This window comes from Eubalaena glacialis, chromosome 10 (genome assembly GCF_028564815.1).
Source record: "Eubalaena glacialis isolate mEubGla1 chromosome 10, mEubGla1.1.hap2.+ XY, whole genome shotgun sequence".
NCBI classification, from domain to species: domain Eukaryota; kingdom Metazoa; phylum Chordata; class Mammalia; order Artiodactyla; family Balaenidae; genus Eubalaena; species Eubalaena glacialis.
Genome location: NC_083725.1, coordinates 106,290,074 through 106,308,027, shown reverse-complemented (window position 1 = coordinate 106,308,027; position 17,954 = coordinate 106,290,074). Strand labels below are relative to the sequence as shown.

At 52.3% G+C, this 17,954-nt stretch overlaps 1 protein-coding gene across 4 annotated transcripts in view; it reads right to left on the bottom strand.

Annotated features, from left to right (window-relative positions):
- The window catches only part of TSPAN18 (tetraspanin 18), a 181,799-nt gene extending 164,199 nt beyond the window's left edge, over positions 1–17,600 (bottom strand). For all 4 annotated transcript variants that reach the window (XM_061201613.1, XM_061201611.1, XM_061201610.1 and 1 more), the window contains exon 1: positions 17,318–17,600. The gene's annotated coding sequence lies outside the window, so the exon portion shown is untranslated. The remainder of the gene's footprint in view (positions 1–17,317) is intronic.
- Between the last annotated feature and the right edge of the window lie 354 nt (positions 17,601–17,954).

Here is a 17,954-nt window from a genome sequence, read left to right as displayed (position 1 = left end):
CACGGCCCGGGGTTTGGGGACCCCTGCTCTACAAGGATGAAATTACATTGAAATCACTTGAGCAGTCTCTTCAAAATACACATGCCCAGCACTGCACTAGTACCAACCGGACTTCCTGAGGATGTGGACAGCCAGGCATGATTATTTTGAAATGTAGCCCAATTAAGACCCACTGCCTGAGGCCATAGATCTCAAAGCCAGTGACGGCAGAGCACCCAGGTTCCCAGTGGCTAGGCTCTACCTAGCACCCCAGGGTTCCCCAAATCTACCCTGTGGGCTAGCACTCCACCCTCCTGCAACTGTAACAGACATCAGTAATTGATCTTGGCACTCCTTCCTGCTGAGCCCGAATAACCCAGCCTCATCTACCCTTCAGCAGGCCCTACCAATCGATCAGCGTTGGCATTTGAGATGAAATGTATTTGCCACACCTGCTATTCAGTGTTGGCCCCCGGAAACCCTTGCCATTTTCTCAAGTGGTTCAGCCTTCTTATTCCCAGGATGGGTAAGAAACAGAGAAAGGACCAAACCCAAGCCTGGCCCCATTCTTTAGCTTATTTGATTCTGATTCCCACGCCAACCCTATGACGCTTGCCTTGAAGATAATTTATGTCTGCCCTGGGGTGTTTTTGTTGGTTTGGGGTTTTGGCTACAGGTTTTATGGGTGGCAAACAAGCCCAGAGAGGGCTAGTGCCTTGCCCCAGGGGAACTTGAACCATCTCCCCATTTCTAATTCAGGGCTCTTTCACTCTACTCCAGGGGGCCTCTCACAACCAATTAGGAACTACTGGAAAAGCCAGAAACACGATGGTAACCTCATTCATCTCAAACCAATCACATCTGGTTCACTTCTCCCTGCTAAGCAGTAAACAGTGGAGACAGCGCCCAGGCTGGCTGCAGGCTGGGATCTCAGCTCAGAGACAAGGCCGCGGCCAAGAGCTGGTGAGGAGTCATTCTCACGCTGATCCCTGGGCTCTAAGAAAGAGATTTTCCTTAATGAGGCTGAGATTGGTGATCCGACATCACTAAAAATTGCCCTTTTCCAAAGCGATAATCCACACAAACCCAGGGAGGGGCTCCAACGTGGAGGTGCTTCCAGCAGCAGCCCAGGGGGGCCTCTGTGGTCCCACCACTTTCTGTCTTTATTAACATTTGCAGAAAAACTCACAGTGTGTTTTGCTACAAATGAAAACCAAGCAATTTCATTTTCTTCCCTCAACCAGGCCACAGGGCTCCTTCTTGCTCTTCTCCCCTCACTCATGCTAGAATTTTTTTCTTAAGCTCAAAAATACTAAAAGTTCCCTAACATCTGCAGACCTGACTTTCAAGGTCATTTTTAGCCAAAGGTGCCCGAAACTTGAGTCCTCGGATTGTGTTACAACGGCATCTCCTCCCTCAGGAACAGCTGTATCTGCACCTCCAAGTCTTTGCCTTCTATGGAGATTTGGGGCTTCCAGGGGCAGCAGAGGAAGGCACCCAGCATGCCCATCCACATCCACATCAGGAAGTGAAGGCAAGACCAGAAACGGCTGCAGCGTTTGGGAGACTTCTGGCTACTCCCAGAGGGGGCAGGACTAACGCGACGGGAAAAAGGACCCAAGGGCAACTCAAAATATGAGGAGTTCCTATTCCTGCACACACTTCTCTCCAAACTTCTGGGGACTTGTGTTCATGGCGGGGCCCCGACTCGGTTACTCAGCCTCCCACCAACCTGCACTGCTGTTACCTAGTTTCACATGGAACGGAAAGAAGTATCAAGGCTTTACCAGCCCAAGGTCACACACGCCAGAAAGTGGCAGGGCCAGAATCTACCCGTGATGGCCTGACCCCAGGCCCGGGCTCTAACCACTGCCCCACAAGGCTCTCTTCCCATTACCTACTGAAATGACCGGAATGGACTTTGCCCTAATCCCGTTCCTCCTCATCCCAAAGATACAGTCATCTGCTGCCTTCAACATCACACTTACTTCCAACAAGGCTCTGGGTGACACCTTAAGGCCCAGGTTCAGGGCCCAGCAAAACCCATCCAAGTGCACACATGTGTATGCGTACGTGCGACATCAACTCCTGAATTCCTTGTTGGGGGGAAAAAGTGCTGCTTCTGTTCACAGCCTCCTGTAAACTGGCAGGAGAGACAAGACTACAGATGTGAGCTAGGAAGATGACCCGCCACTCCCCATGGCGGGGTTCTTAAGGACAATGTTCTCTCAAGAACCTCTAGGTACCGAGGCAAAGACAGTCTCAGAGAATCAGGCGGCATCAGGAGTGTGAGGGTCGGGAGCCCCGCCAGGACCCGGTAAGAAAGCATCTCTGGCAAAGGGCAACTTTGTATGGCAGGGAAGGAGGGCGAGGTGGGTACTGGAGAGGCTGTGTCCCCATCGCTCTCTGCGTGGTAGCAGTACCAAGCCTGAGTCACCCACATAAGGGGCAGGGGATCCTCCAGGTGAGACCAAGAGAGCAGAAACTCCGCGTCCTCAGAGGGAGGGGCCGAGGGGGCCTGAGACTTGGGAGAAGCTTGGGAGGTGAGAAGAGTGAGCGAGAGGGCCCAGCCTGAGTCAGGGACCCAGGAGAGAGCTCCTCCTGGTGGGTATGGCTCAGGGGCTTCAAGACCAGAAAAGACTGTTGTGCAGTACTGGACTGGACGGTTACACACCCTCTGGATGTACCGCCCTCCACCTCAAGCCTTCAGTGAAAGTCTGGTACAGTCGTCGCTCGAGACTGGTTACAGGGCCTCCATGGATAGCAAAATCCACCGATGCTCAAGTCCCTCATATAAAAGGGTGTAGTATGGGCTTCCCTGGTGGCGCAGTGGTTAAGAATCCGCCTGCCAATGCAGGGGACACGGGTTCGAGCCCTGGTCCGGGAAGATCCCACATGCCGCGCAGCAACTAAGCCTGTGCGCCACAACTACTGAGCCTGCGCTCTAGAGCCCGCGAGCCACAACTACTGAGCCCATGTGCCACAACTACTGAGTCTGCGTGCCTAGAGCCCATGCTCTGCAACAAGAGAAGCCACCGCCATGAGAAGCCCGTGCACCGCAACGAAGAGTAGCCCCCGCTCGCTGCAACTAGAGAAAGCCCATGCGCCGCAATGAAGACCCAACGCAGCCAAAAATAAATACACAAAATAAATTTATTTTTTAAAAATGGTGTAGTATTTGCATATACCTTACACCCATCCTCCTGTATCCCTGGCATCTCTAGATTACTTATAGTACCTACTACAATGTAAATGCTATGTAAATAGTTGCTGGAGTGTGGCAAATTCAAGTTTTGCTTTTTTGGAACTTTCTGAAATTTTTATTTTTGAATATTTTCAATCCGCATTTGGTTGAATCCACCAATGCACAATCTGTGGATGCGGAGGGCTGTCTGGACACACAATGGAAGAAAGAAAGAATGAATGAACGCCTACACCAAGCAACACCAGGAGCTCCTTTACTGATTCAACAGGCCTCCCAGGCAAAGATCCCCTTACAATGGAAAAGGTGGGGCCTTGCAATGTTTCAGAAAAACCCTCCCAGTTTCCCATATCCCTCCAACCAACTGGGGGATGTATGGAATTCCATAATCTCAGCACCTCAGGTCTCCCTTCCATAAAACGGGGATTAAAAATCTCACCACAATCAGACTGTGGGGCATCAAATGAGATCATATATATGGGTCTGCTGGGTACATGCAACAATTCTGCTGTGCTTCTGGAGAGGAAAGGGAAGGAAAGAGGGCCGACGTGGCAGGTCACTCCAAGCCCAGGGCCCAGTGGATCCCGCTTGTCCTGTCCCTTTTTCTTCCAGATGAGGAAACTGAGGTTCGATTAGGATAAAAAACTTGCCAAGGTCATGCAGCTTGTGAGGGGCAGAGCCAGGATTTGAACTGTGGGATTCAGAAGCCGGAATTCCCACTTGCTTACAGCCCTACTCGAATGCCACCTGGACTCTACAGCTGCCGTCGGAACTCCTCCTTCTCGAAGAACATTTAACTTTAATCCCGTACATTCCTCCCCAGCAGACATGCACACAACTTTATTTAAATATATTGTTATCATTATTATTGTCTGGCCAAAAAAATTCCTTATCGGTGAGATCTTTTTCTCTTTGCACACAAACACACACACGTACCTCTCCAGCAGGTTTGAATAGACCTTTGTGAGTGGTAGGGCTACTTAGAAAGAAAATGTGCCCATTATATGAATTCAATTACATAGCAACCACTTTTTTAAGAGCATATTTATTTGAGCTTAGTGTGCGGCGAATCATCAGACATTTTCTTTCTTCGAACTCTTTTGGGAAGAGAAAATGATCAAGTGAAAGGGAGGAAATGTTATGCATATCATCCCAGCTATTGAGAATCATGCTGATGGGTTTTCCTCCCACACTTTTAATTTACTGAATACCCCCGCTTCCATGAACAACCACGCCTCGGCTTCCTGAGCGCTTGTCTCCAGAGGGTTCGAGCCTTTCCGGTTGTAGCCCCCACTGCAGACTCTAAAGGGAGGTTCTAGAGTCAGAGGGGACATGGAGGACAAGCAGCCCCACCCCCCCGTGTGTGGGCGCGATGTCAGCGGTCCTCTGCGGACACGAGCGCTAGTTGGAGCCCAAACGGGGTTCGGCTCCAGGTTCTGACTCTCTGGACTCCCAGTCCAGGGCTCTCCCCATCTCTTCAGCTGCGGACGGTAAGGACGGCAACTCAGGGGTTGAGTCTAGTCTGCGGTCCAGCCCTCTTGGTGACCCCGCCCTCCTCCCCCAAATCCCAGGCCTCCTTGAGCCCATCGGGCTCTGAGCTCGGCCCGCGTTGTCCCCATTTGGTCTCTGGGCTCAGAGGCGGGAAGGGTCCCCGGGGACAGCCGCCACCTGTGGCCCCAGCGCTCTCCCCTCCGCAGCGCCAAAGCTTCATCTCCTCAGCCTCGCAGAACCGGCAGGCAGTGGCCTCAGAGCTCGCTCTGTTTGCCTTGGCTCCGCGGCCTGCTTCCCCAGCAAGAAGCCGCTAGAAAGGAAAATAAAACAACAACAAAAAGCCTCTTGATCTGCCAACGGACGTCCCTGTCCAACCCTGGAGGAAGGTGGAAACCACCCTCTGTAGTGACCTGCTGGCCTCCCTCTCACACGTGTTCTCCAAAGGGCCCCAGGGTCTTTCAGAGACCCCACCTAGCCCAGGCTCCTGGACCCCATGAGATGAAAGGGTCAAAACGACATCTGTAGGGACCAAGTGGGGATGGGCAGGGGGCAGGAAGAGGCCAGAGAGGACCAAGCAACTATGGGAGAGAGAAGATGGCCATTGACCCAGCTGGCCACTCCACAGTAGGTGGTCTCCACAGATTGTCTGCTGGGTGGAGCAGCAAGAAAGAGGTGTGTTCCAGAAAAGCAATTCAGTTCGCCCGTAGGGCATCAGGCAAAACATCACGGCTGTCCACGCAGGGATATACTAGGCATCCATCACAAGAGGACGCGGTAAGTAACTGACACGTGAGCTGTGCCTCTCCCCTACCCCATGGTCCACCCTGGAGACCCCCTACAGCTTCAGGGGACAGTTCCGCTCACTCTGGTAGCCCCTACTCAAGCATCTCCTTCAGTCTCTTGGCTTGAAGGCAGCCTGGAAGCTTCCAGAAGTTGATGTCCCCAGGAGCAACCCTCAACCAATGAGAGACAGAAGTCGGTGACCATTCACTGGGTCGATTCTGAGGTGTGCTTCACACAGTCCCTGGGAGGGTCCCCAGTGGGACAGGGCCCCAGGTGCCCACAGCGGGAGGCTGCTAATTAGGGCATCTTTTGTTGGCTCCCCTCCCCTCCCTGCCCACTCACCTCTCTGGAACCAACCTCATCATATATAAACTCTATGTACCCAGATCCGTGCTCAGGGTCTGTTTTTGGAAACCCCCAACTAAACCAAGGCAGAAGTGTACATGCTAAGACAGAACAATTGAAAAAATGCAAGATGCAGAGTCGAAGGGATGCAACGCCGCAGGGTATATAGGAATGGCAGGCACCATGTACACAGCTGTGCTCATTTACTGGGAGAACAACTCAGCAGGGACAGGGGGCTGTTCACACTGGTTGTCTCTCGGTGAGGAGACTGGCTTAAGACTCAAGTTTCCATTGCACATGCTTTTGATCTATTTCCGTATTCTCTTACTATGTTTACTCTGATTATTTTTTTCTTAGGTCTTTCACCAGTAAAAAGTGATTCGTTTCAAAGAGCTTGTGATAACTCCTGGAAAATCAAATAAATGAAGTACGGAGAGGGAGAAAATCCCAGAATCGATAATCCCCCTCACTTCCTAGAACCCTCCCACTTCCTTCTCACCTCCTCGTACCCTTGGCCTCCCTCTCAGCCCACATGCAGGACAATAGGTCCCAATTCCCTTAGGGGTTTGACAGCTGCCATCGAACAGGGGATTAAGGACTGGAGGGGGAGCAAAGGGCCAGGTGAGAGGCCTCCAAGACCCCAGATTCTGATTTTCTCCCACTCTGGCTGTTAAGACATGGACTGGCTCCAACAGGGAAGACCCTGGTGTCCCACAGAGGAGCAGAGCCAGGGAACAGACCATGTAATGCTGGAGAGCGGGCTTGGGGTTCAGACCTCCTGAGTCTTTAAAGAGATGATTAAATTAAAATGAGGCTTTTAGGGCAATCTGACTAATGCCCTTATAAGAAGAGATTTGGACCCCCAGGTGACACCAGAGGTACACGTGCACAGAGGAAAGACCCTGTGAGAGCAATGAGAAGGCAGCCTTCTGCAAGCCAGGAAGAAACCTCAGAAGAAACCAAGTCTGCCAACACCTTGATCATGAGCTTCTAGCCTCCAAAACTGTGAGAAAATAAAATTGATAAGAATTAACTTATTTAGTCCTCACAACAACCCAATAAATTAGGTATTATTTTTAGTCCCATTTTATGGACGAGAAAATGATGAACAAAGAGGTTGAGTAACTTGCCCAAGGCTACGGAGCTGGTGAGTGGTAGAGCTGGGACCCTAAACCATTCTATTGGATGAGATTAGACTCGTTAAGTGCCTGGCACACTGAAAGTGATCAGTAAGTCAGCTGCGCTCATTACCCAAGACAGCCTGAAAAAGACTGGTCTACAAAGGGAAAAATGGAGGGAGGCATTTTGTGAGCACCTGACAGGTGCCTGGGATGGATGAGCAAAGACAGACAGGGTCCCTGCCCTCCAGGGGTTACGCTAGAGTGGGGGAGATGGAAGTTAAATAGTCACACAGACCAGTCAACAATTGCCCAATCGTGACTAACTCCTGTTAGGGAGGGGATGGTGGAGCAATCAGAGCCAATAGGTGGGAAATTTGGCCCACTTGGGAGTCCAGGAGGGCTTCTTGGAGGAGGTGATGGGATCCAAAGGATGAAGAGGAGTTGGGTAAAGAGGGAGGGAAAGCATTGCAGGGATGAGGGAAGAGCATGCAGAGCAGACCTGTTTGGGTTGGGGCAAGGTGGCTGGTGGGCTGGAGCAGAGGGAGGCAGGCCTGGGTGGGGGAGGGGCAGAGGCTGCAAGAAAGCCTTCTGAACACAGGTGAGAATCTATTGAAGGGCTTCTGAGAGAGAGAGAGCGCGAGGCGGCTAGCACGATCACATTACACAACAGATGTTTTCCCTAACAAAGTGTGTAAGTCGAACTTCAGTAAACTGAATTTTATTTTTAAGGCAGTAGGGAGGAACGGGACTCAGCGTTAATCTGTCTGTAAATTGGATGAGGATCCTCTGATCCAGCTGGCATTTTCATACATCCGGCCTCCTCGAGTGAGGTACACCTGTTAGGTTGTAATACCGGAGGAGGACTGGCCTTCCATGTGTCAGAGTGTGGGCGGGCATCTCTGCTGGTTGAGGCCGTCTGTTCCCCCATAAGTCGCAGGGACACCTGATACTGCAAACGTGGCTTTCCCCAGGGAGCCACCACACAGCCTGTTTCCTGGTGACCACAACTTTCCAGGCCGTCCTTCCCCATCTCCTCCTCATCCTCCAGGCTTTAACTTGTGCTTACTTCCATGGGGAGGCCTTCGCTGCCCCCGCCCCCAGATGTAAGTGCCTTTCATGAGTATGTCCTGGCACCCCTGGCTCCCCACTGGGTTTGTCTCCATGCTGTCTGCAGTGCCCCCACCTAAGGGGGGTTACGGGTAGAGGCCTTGGTGCATAGCAAGGAAGGATGCGATCCCTAAGAAGCTGACTAAGAATTCATCATTCATTCCCTCACTCATTCATTCTGCATGTATGAACGTCTACGAACATCTATTCAATCCCAGGCACTGAGCTACACACTGCAGGCTCCATGGAGACTGAGACAGACAGGTCTCTGCTCTCATTCCATTGAGGGAAACAGATCATAAATAAAATAATTAGCATAATTCCAACATTCATTGAATACTTTTAAAGTGCCACATTCAATCCTAAAAGATACATTTATGCATTTTGATCTTATTTTATCTTCATAAAACCTTATGAGGTGATCATTTCTCAAAATATACAAATATTGGATAATTATGTTGTACACCTGAAACTAATATAATGTTTTATGTCAATTACACCTCAATTAAAAAAAAAAAACCTTATGAAGTGAAATGGTGGTACAGGGACTTCCCTGCTGGTCCAGTGGTTAAGAATCCACCTTCCAACGCAGCAGACACGGGTTCAATCCCTGGTCGGGGAACTAAAATCCCACATGCCGCAGGGCAACTAAGCCCCCGTGCTGCAGCGAAAAGACCCTGCATGCCACAACGAAGATCCCGCATGCTGCAACCAAGATGCGACACAGCCAAATAAATAAATAAACATTTTTTTTAAATAAAAATAAATAAATAAATAAATAAAACGGTGGTACAGAGAAGTTAAGTATCTTGTCAAAGGCCAAACAGAGGCCATGGACTGTGGCGGAACTGGGACTTGAACCTGAGCCCTTATGTTCAGAACTCCTAACACCGATGGCGTGTTGCCTCTTATGCTTTCAATGCATGGGGGTGAGGCGGTGTATCTGAACCCTCGGCCTCCACAGCTGAGCCTCCAAACCCTCCTGGGCCCCTGTGAGATGGGCGCCAGAGCTGGGAGCCTTGGCTATTTCCTCCTCGGCCCCCTTCTCTTGCAGAGAAGTCCAGACGACGTGCCAGGGAAGAGGAACCCAACTTGCCGACATCACAGTGGCTTCCGGTGCTAAAGGTGAACTCAGGATAAAGAGGAAGAACAATTCATCTGGACCAGATATTTTCAGCCTGAGAGGAGATGGAGACGGCAGGCAACTCCAGAAAGACAAGTTGAGAAAAATGTAAATGGTGCCTTTCACGCGGTCCTTTCAAATCATTACTTCTAGAAAACATCCTATCTGCAATTGCTTATAATTCACATGCACCCATGTTTCTTAAGCCCACACTAACACCCAGCACCCTTCCAGACCTGTTGGGAGGGAACAAATATGGAAAACAGCATCTGACAAATGTTAGCAGTGGACAAAGTGTGTTTGATGCAGACACTTACTCTTTTGATGCTTATAACTAGGCCACGAGGTGGGTATAAATCCCCACTTTATTGACAAGAAAACTGAAATGTACAGAGATTAATTTACTTGTTACTTACTAGTTGTATAGTTGTGTGACCTTGGGCAAATTACAATACTTAGCCTTTTGGGTTGGTTTTCTTGGTTGTTAAATGGAGCGATAACAGTACCCACCTGTTATGGATTGAATGGTGTGCCCCACGTATCCTAACCCCTGGTATGTATGAATGTGACCTTATTTGAAAACAGGGTCTTTGCAGATGTCATCAAGTTCAGATGAGGTCATTAGGCTCTAATCCAATATGACTGGTGTCCTCGTAAGAAGAGGAAAGACAGACACAGGGAGAACACCGTGTGATGACAGAGGAAGAGGCTGGAGTGATGTGCTCACGAGTCAAGGAACACCAAGGATTGCCAATAGCCACCAGAAGCAAGGAAGGAAGAACCCTCCCCTAGAGCCCTGCTGACACCTGATTTTGGACTTTTAGCCTCCAGAACTGTGCGAGGATGAATGTCTGTGGTTAGAAGCCCTCAGTTTATGGTACTTGTTACTGCAGCCCTAGGAAACCAATGCATCACTTCATCGTGCTCTTGAGCTGGTCCACAGCTCTGCCCCAGTGTTTCGGGGGGAGGGACTGCAGAAGCTGAGGTCTGGGGGCAGGAGTGAATGAGATGTGTTTTAGGGACCCCACGTGCCTGACTCACAGCCTAACCGGCCTGCCTCCCGCCAGCACTTTTCAAAGAAGCCAGGAGCATCCTGGTGCAGCTACAGTGGGAGGCCACTCTCTCAGTGCCCCCAGGAACAAGCATCCACTATGCCAGGGGGCCACGGGCCACCTCCGAATCCCGTCTTGGGGAGCCAAACTCTCTCAAAGAGCCCTCCGCCCTGGTGTCCAGCCCGCCAGTTATTCCTGTGAGGTCTTTTGCAGGGGACAGTAAATCCCCATTATTCTAGGGGTGCTTGTATTTTGGCTGGAGAAGCACCTCATTCCCCTGGGGGCTAAAAACTCAGACAAGATGAGTACCCTGGGCTGGTCCTGCTGAAGACAGCCCTAAATGTCAGGCACCAGGTGGTGGCGGGCTGCCCCCCAGGAGGCTGAGGCACACTTGGCCAGCGAGAGTGCTGCAATCTGTCCCAGCCGGAGAGGCAGCAACACAGGAGGGGGGCTCCTCTCGGCAGCACCCTCAGGCCCCGCGCCCACAGTGGTAATTAGACGTGAAAAGACGGGCCTAAATCCAAGGGCTGGGGCTCCAAATTCTTCTCCCATTTCAAATGGAAGCCATAGTAGTTCAACTCTTATGAACTAGAGAGCCCAGCCCCAGGCCACCCAGGATGGGAGCCCAGAGCCTCTTCATCCAAGAGATGGGAGTGACAGGCATGTGTGTGGGGGCGGGAGGGGGGGCACTTGGAGCCTCTCCTAGGGGTGCTGGCCCCTTGCCAAAGGCATCTCTCGTTTCTTACTCAAGTGGGCGAGGAGCGATGTGTAAACATATTGATACCTACTAGGTGCCAGGCACTTGATCAGCTTTATAGCTTTCTACATTCTTCCCATTTTGCAGAGGAAAAAACTGAGGCTCAGAGAGATAAACAAGTGCTAAGTAGAGGTGTCAGGATTCGAAGCTAGGTCTGACCACCTTACTGTTCTCAGAAAAACAGGGCTAGAAACCCTCATCAGGCCTCCTCTCTTTACCTGCCCAACCCCACAAGGAGCGAAAGGGGCCAGCAGGAGACTGCATAGATGGGACAGGAAGCATAGGTAACCTTCTGTGTCGTTTGGGGGACACCCCAAAGCTTGAATGCACAGCAGTTCCCAAAGTAGTGTATATGGGGCCGAAATTCCTATGGCTTTCACTATGAATATTTAAAACTAAGGCTTCTCATGCCCCTACACTACTCCCTCAGCTTCTAGATAGTTCCTGCAGCCTCCCGCCAGCCTTCTATCCCCTTGGCCCTTGTCCCCCTGTCCCATGCACACACAGAAGATGAATACAGAAGCTCTTCCCCATTAGGGTATGGGAGGAGGAGATAGGAGCAGAAGTAGGTGTTGGAGGGTCCTGGAAGAAGTTCTAAGAGCAGTAAACTTCAGTAAGGCAAAGGAGGCCATGGGAGCACTGGGGTGAAGGTCAAGGGTCTGGCTTAGTGCCCTTGCTGTGTGCTCACTGGCCAGCCCCTTGGCCTCTCCGAGCCACCCCCACCCCTCCAGTGTATTATGGGCACTATATGATCTGTCCAGAGATCATTTCCATGTACATGGTCTGTAATCTCTAAAGAGCAATGCACATCAGGGATCATTAAGGAAAGGAAGCGTCCGTGTTTTAAGGACTATGTGCCAGGTCTATACTAGAAGCTTTAAATGCATCATCTCAATTAATCCTCAAAGTACTCTATCCAGGAAATATAAATGCAGGGAGTTAGTGCTCAGTAAATACTCAGCCTCCCTTGCAGCTGGTTTCGGGCCAGGTGACAGTTCTGACCAATGGACTGGAGCTGAAGTGATGTGTGTCACCTCCGGGGGACACAGTGGAGCGTTACTGTGCCTTTTCCTTTTCCATTGCTCTCTTCGCCTTCTGCGGTAACCATGGATGCCACATCATCCTGGAAGTGCAGCTACGAACATGGTGGAGTCACCATCCGCCTGCGTCCCTGAGTAACTGTGTACAGCAGAGATCCATGTTAGACAAGTAACGTGAGTGAGAATTAAACCCACTGAGAGTCTGGGGTCATCTGCTGTGGCTGCTGGTGTTACTTAGCTTAACACTGTTATTGTTGCTATTATTCTGCTTTTCACAAATAAGGAAACCAAGGCCACATAGCCAGTAAATGGCAGAAACAAGATGCAAGTTCACATCTGTGACTCCAACACACATCCTCTTTCAATTACAACCTTTTGTTGCTGAATAAGATCATCCCCTTCCTGTAAGCAACCTTGTCCCAAAAAACTCCTACCCCTCAGTGTCCCCAGGATGGCTGAGTAATCAATGCAGGATGAGAAAAGAGAATCTCATAAAGCACTCTGAGCCTGGAAAAAGAGCAAAAGCAGGGAGGAGGGGGCCTGATTGCATCTCAGGGAAATCTTTCCTGGGGCTTTGGAGCTCACAGGAGGTTTCGATAGGAGAGGAAACATCACAGAGTGGTTTCGAGCACAGAAGGGAGAATCAGATCAACCTAGGATCAAATTCCAGTCCTACCACTTGCTCCCTTGATTTTTCTGAGCCCTACTTTCTAATCTGTAAAATGGGGACAATATCTGAACCAACTTTGAGGGTGGAGGTGAGATGAAGCATTGTCTAGCTCCTGGCCAATGGTGAGCACTCCCCAAGTGTCTGCCATAGTGAAGATCATCACTGGGATGGCTCAGAGAACAGCCTTTGCTGGAGGGAGATGAGGCCGAGGTGCAGCCAGAGGCTGCCCCGCCAGGATGGCTGACATAGCCCAGACAGCAGACCTGGCCCAGCTCACATCCCTGCAAAAGACCGAGGGGCAGAACACAGAGAGAGAAGCGGGGCCAGCCAGACATAGTGCAATGCAGCAGAGGAGCCAGATTATTTATTTTAAAGTCGAAAGTGTCTTCTAGGAGGATGGTCTTTTATTTGGGTGAATCTGGGAGTTGTTTATCAGCTTAAACTCATTATCTGCACATATGGTCTTCGTACTATAGTTAAGGGTGGGAAACAAAGGATGGAAGGGAAAGGATGGGCATATACTAGCTGATGAAATATCATCCCTCAAGTGCCAGTAACCAGGATATGTTCAGTGACGTCACATTGGGCTTCCTGCCACAAGGATGGGGCTATCATCAGAATACTCACAAGATTTTAACTCTGGAGTCCCTCAGTGAGGCAGGGAAAGGAAGAAAATAAAAAAGAAAGAAAAGCACTTTGCATTATTCACCCTTGTCTTCCATCTCAAAAGCAGACACATACACACACACACACACACACACATGCACACACACACTGTGCCCAAAAATATCAGAGCTGGAAAGGATCAACGTTGATCCCTCCCTCCCATTTCACAATAAGAGTGTTAGTAATGATAATAATAATGACAATGATGACTGTGAATATTTGTTGAGCATTTACTACCTGCTGGGCACTGTGCTAAGTGTTTCCCATGTTTTGTCTCGCTGACATTTCACAACACTCTGATACAGTATAATTAGTCCCATTTCACAGATCAGGAAACTGAGGCACCGGAGGTTGAATGGCCTAAGGTCACACAGCTAATAAGTAGAAGGAAGCCGACATTCAAACCCAGGCAGCCTAACCGCCTCACAATGCTGCGTCTAGAGAAATAGGGAAACTGAGGCTCAGAGAGGGGCAGTGAATCACTCGAGGTCCCACAGCTCCATGTATAACAGAATTGGGGCTAGAACACAAGTCTCCTTACTCCTGGTCCAGCTGGTCCAGTGACCTTTCCACTCCATCCTGTTGCCAATCAGTACGTACACACACGCATAGGACTAGTGAACATACTGTTGCTCATCTCCAAGTTGTTCAGTTACTAATTAAACCAGCAGTCTTGGGTACAAACAAGGGGCAAGGGCTGGACCTTAAGATAACAAGTGCTGAGATGAAAGAACTGCTTTGCCAGCTGCAAACACTGGGACCCATCTCCCTCTCCCTCTCTTTTTAATGAGTGTTACATTATCTGCACACAACCCCACCCCCCAGTCAGAGCACTGATGCGGGTCCAAGGTGGCAGCCCATGCAGCAGGAGGAGCCCAGGCTGGCGGGTTACTTAACAGCATCAGATTGCAAAAATACCCCATCAACCTATCATCTGCTCTGGGGGACTAAAGTGCTGGTTTCCAAGGCCCCCTCCCTTTGCTGTGTCCCAGCTGAGCATGAACAAATGTTCCTGATTTTCCTTCTCAATGGCTGATGAAATAGACCAGAAGAGCCACCCTCTGGAAAGAGGGGTCCCTAAGAGGGGCAGTTCAGCCCCCACTCTTTGCTCTTCCCAGGAAAGAGGAGGGAGTAAAAGCTGCACAGGCTTCCAGAGAAAGGTAACGTGCAAGCTTGTGGACAGAAATGGGGATCCCAGCAGGAACTGATCACCAACATCACCCTCTCCGTCCCCAAACCGCAGTCTGATGGAGGACAGGCACCTGGTTCACTTTGCCGTGTCGGGGCGGAGCGGGGCAAGACGGCCGGGAGCGGCGCCCCCCACTGGACAGAAGGCAGAGCAGGGCTGCCTAGCGCCCTAAAACGTTAGACTCTCCTGACTTTAAGTTTCAAGCCCCCGCCTCCTCCACCGCCACCCCGGCCCCAGACCATTAAAAACTCACTAATTCAGGGAGCTGTTTCCAGGCTGACAGGGCAGTTTTTAAAGGAGGAGGGGGTACTTCCTGGATCAGCCCAAGGTGTCCTAACTCCAACTCCAGATGAACTGATGCTTCTAGAAAGTGGCCTGGAACTTTCACTGATATACCACCATTTCAGCCTCGGGCTGGGTAAAGATACACCAAGGGTCTGCCATTTGAATGGATCTGGGGACCGGACGACCAGGAGACACAGTGCCCAAGACCTGAAATTTTGCTGAATCAGAGATCTTGGAGTTTGCCTGGAAGCAGTCTGAGTCCACACATGATACTCCACATCCAAACAGGGACGTCAGCAGTCCCAGGGGTCTCAATTCCCTCCCATCTTCGGGGCAGGTTGGGTGTGAGTGGGGGGCAGGGAGCAGGGGTAGAACGCAGAGCCGCCAGCCCTCTGGGGGCCCCTTGCTCACTGCCAGTTTCCAAGGGCAGGGCTGTTCCAGGCAGGCTTCCCTCCACAGAAAAACTAGAGTCATTAAAAACAAAACAAAACAAAACAAAACAAAAATACAAAACAACTCCTTTTGTTTTCTGGCCCCATGGAATGTCTTGAAGACAAATACAGAGACAGCAGCGGGCTTCTCCACCCTTTCCTCTGTCTCCTCCCTACTCGTCTGTCCTCTTCTATTCAAAATAAAAACCATGCTGATCTTTCTTTACAGCAACTTTGTCCTCGAGCAATTTGAGAGCATCCAACAAAAACATTTGCTACACTGAAAGCAAGAACCTCAACTCTCTTTCAGGGACTACCCTTTTCCATCACCTTTGCAGGGGACTCTGGGGACATGAGAGGGGGGAGGGGGGCTGCCCAATGAGCTCACATTGGCATCCACAAGAAAGATGAAAACTTCCGCCAGCCACTATGAGGCCACTGCACATTCTTTGATTTGCTCATTTGTACTCACTTGGGGTGCAGGGAAGAGGGAGGGAATGAGAGAGAAAGATGAGGCCACAGTGCCTTCAGGGTCCCTCCAATGTCGAACAGCCCACACATGACAAAGATGATGCTCTTCATAGATGCCAGCAGCCGTCTGGCTCCCTGAGGCCTTGGCACAGACCCACAGACTCAACACACAGGGGCCCTGAGGTCCCACAAGGGGACACATGGCAGGTTTCCACCAATAATTGTGAAATGACCACATGAATGTGGCCTGTAGACTCCAGACCCAAAGAGGAGGGGCTCTTGTTGACTAAGAAATTTACCACTTGAAACTGGACTGTTAAAGTCTTTAAGGGTCCCCATCAACCCCACCCTGTGCCTCCCAGTTTATTTGTGCCCAGAGATTGGATTCACCCCAAGACCCTCAACCCACCCACACCAGAAAGGGATCTGGCCAGATCCAGGGAACAAAGGTACAACTTTTACAAAAAGGGTGCATTCAGCGGTTTGGGTTTCAGACTCCAAAGAAACCTCAGAAAGTTAATGCTCCCATATACTTACTCCACACCAATTAGCTGTTAATGTAAAGTTCCCCTCCTTTTTGTTTTTCTGGGGGTGAATTTTTTATTCACCCATACATCCTGCCAGCTCCCCCAAGAAAAACCAGCTCCTGACAGCCAAGTTTTCCAATACACAGCGCAGTTATAACTGGGGGCATCCCAGCCTCACACTCCGACCCTCTGCCCCATTCCGGCTGGGGTGGGGTGCTCCTCAGGGCTGGCCCCTCGTGTGTTGGGGGTTGGTCTGCGGTTGTCGGTCCTGGATTTCGGTGCATTTGTCTCGCAGGAACCAGAACTCGCCTTCCTGTGGGTGAAACGGCCAGGGAAGGGCGCCCCCTCGCGGGAGCGAACTCACCTCAATCCAGCCGGGACTCAAAGCCGGCGCGAACCCACCCGTGCCCTCCAACCCTCCAAGCGGACTCCCGCTGCGCCCCCTAAATCTGGACGTGCTCGAGCCTCGGATCCAACGAGCACCCAGCGGAGTCGCCGCTTCCCCAAACCGCACACACCGAGTACAGAATAAAGGGGGCCCCGAAGGAAAGCGTGGCGCCCCCGCCCCGCCCCGCTTCCAGGGACTCCGAAGGCGACCAGCCCTCAGTGGCCCTGCTGGGCCCGGCAATCCTCACGGCCCGGATCCTCGCTCCTAATCCCCAGTCACCACCTGCCCCCCTACAGAGTGGCATGGCGCGCACCCCCTCCCTCAGGACGCAGCCCTCGCCAAGACCCCGACTTGTAACCACACCTGCCACCCCCACCATTCTGCTGCCCCCCCACGCCAATCACCCGCCCGGAGCGCCGAGCAGCGCTGCACCTGTCCCGGGGGAAGCCTCTGGCCCTCGGCGGATTCGGATGGGGGCGAGCACGTCTCCCCCGCCCCTTCCCCAGCCTAGCCGAAGTAGAACTTGGTTCCTGGGCTTCCCCAGGACCATCCTGGGATCCCCCCATTCCACCCCCACCCCCACCGTGCCCAACAGTCGCCCGGGGGAGGGGGGAAGCGCGCTTGGGTCCCCAAGTCCCCGGGAGCGCGGCGGCGGGACGCACGGAGGGCACTGAGGTGCGGAACCCCTACCTTCCAGCGGCAGTGGCCGGATCCCGCGCCAACTCCCGTCGGCGGCCGCGGGGGAAACTTTCCCCGGGCGGAGAAGCGCACTCGCAACTTGCTCGGCACCGGCTGCCTTCCCGGCGGTGGCGGCGGCGGCGCGTCCGGGGACCGGCTGGCGAGAGGCGGCGGCGGCGCTCGCTCGGGGCTCGGGGCTCGGGGCTGGGGCTGGAGCTCGGTCTCGGGCTCGGGCGGCCTCGCGCGGCTCCGCCGTGGATCGCTAGGCGCTGCGTCCGCCCCGCAGCCTGGAGCCCCCGAGACGCCGGCGGCAGCTGCAGCCGCCCGCCCGCCGGCCCCACCTCCCCGCCGCCGCTCCGTCCCTCCCTCCCTCTCCCCCGCGCTCCCTCCCCTCCGCAAACCTCCTCCCCTTCAGTCTCCAGTCGCCGCCGCCGCCGCCGCCGCTGCCTTGGCGGCCGCCGTGAAGGCACGTCTCCTCCGGCGAGCTGCCCCACTTGCCCCCTCCCGGGCTTGGTCCCCGCCTTCAGTCCAGCATCCAGGCCTCGCTCCGGGGGCCCCTGGGGCCACCCTCTGCCCTTGTCCCCTTCTGTCGCCCCTGCCCTCCTCCCCACTCTGCTCACGGGCCCTCGCTTCGTCTGAATTCAGGAGA